This window comes from Otolemur garnettii, unplaced genomic scaffold (genome assembly GCF_000181295.1).
Source record: "Otolemur garnettii isolate 467f Iridium unplaced genomic scaffold, OtoGar3 scaffold00016, whole genome shotgun sequence".
Lineage (NCBI taxonomy): Eukaryota > Metazoa > Chordata > Mammalia > Primates > Galagidae > Otolemur > Otolemur garnettii.
In genome coordinates this window covers 11,215,563-11,217,035 of record NW_003852411.1, presented here as the reverse complement: position 1 = coordinate 11,217,035, position 1,473 = coordinate 11,215,563, and positions in this window count along the sequence as shown.

The window sequence follows — 1,473 nt, the reverse complement described above, 5'->3', positions numbered from 1 at the left end:
AAAAGGAGAGGACAATAATAGTAGCTACCTCCTAAGAATGTTATGAGGATGGTGGAAATTAATATATGTGAAGTACTTAGAACAGTGCCTGTTGCTTACATGGAACTACCATTTTTTGAACACTTACTGTCAAGCACTATGACAAATATTTTTCATAAATGTTCTCATTGTCATCACAAAAGTCCTATGAAACCAATGCTATTGTCATTCATATTTTGCAGGAAAAAAAGTGAGGCTGTGAGAAATTGCCTAGTGTGCTGAAGATTATTTAGCTCACAACCAGCAGATGTGAGACCACATTCAATTCCCTAACTTCTGAGCCTGCCCATTACATCAGTAAACCGTGCTGTCTGTGAAGATGCCCTTTGGAACTGCAAGATGGAATAAGCTTAGGTAATTCTACTCTCTAGCACAGAACTGCCACTTAAGTGGGAACCTGTTACAAATGCAAGATTAATCCACACTTCATTGCTTTTCTCAAATTTTAAATTAAATCCTTTTCCAGAGTAGTGATCAAAGCTTGAAAATCCCTAACATTGTAAGTCAAGAGATATCTTTCCTAGAGGATGAGGACTCAGACTCTCTCAACCAGTACCTAGCTGGCTTACATCTCTTACCCTCAGGATCATACTTCAGTTATTTAAATTTTAAATTTTTCTTTTCTTCCTTAAAGCAATTTGAATAAGCAAACCAATTTAAAGGATTTGATGACAGCAAACTGCCTTGAGTTCAGCAGAGTAATAGGCCCTGATGCCTATTTCCCTTTACCTAAGAGTTTCAGCTTTTAAAGGTAATTCATTCTTGTAAGCTAAAGAGATTGTGGTTTAACTCCCTATGCCCACTGGGCTGTTTTACCAGATACGTTAATAATTCTCATTTCTATTAAAATTTAATTTTTATTTAAATGCATTAGTTAAAAAAAAAAAAAAGCTACAGTGAAACAAATTATAGCCATTGAATATAATTCCAAAGGAAGAAGCCAAACTTCTACTTTGATGGACGTCTACCAAGGCAAGGAAAAAACTTGCATTGCCTGAAATTTCCACAGGGAGGCAGTAGAGGGTGAGAGATGAACAGCCTTCTGCAGTCATGGAGGCAAAGGCCCCTGTTAGAACTAACAGTGCTGGCTGATTTTGGTTTGTGTGATTCTCGACGTCCCTGTCCTACCCTGGCTTACTCAGTGCCTCCAAACTTCGATTTCTTTATTTGAAATTCTGGAATGTTCTTGGCATCAAACAAAATATGGTATTAAAACAGGTATACCATACTTAAAAGAAAAATAGATTTGAAATCTTGCTTCTGCCATTTTATTTTAAAAGTCCGAAAATAGTTCTTGACTACTACTGTGTACAAGGCACTGCGCAAAGTACTGGAATTTGGATAATAATAATAACTAATATTCATGAGACATCAACATCATGCCAAACACTTTCATTTTGTTTAGTGTTCCCTGTGAAAGGTACATTTTTTTTT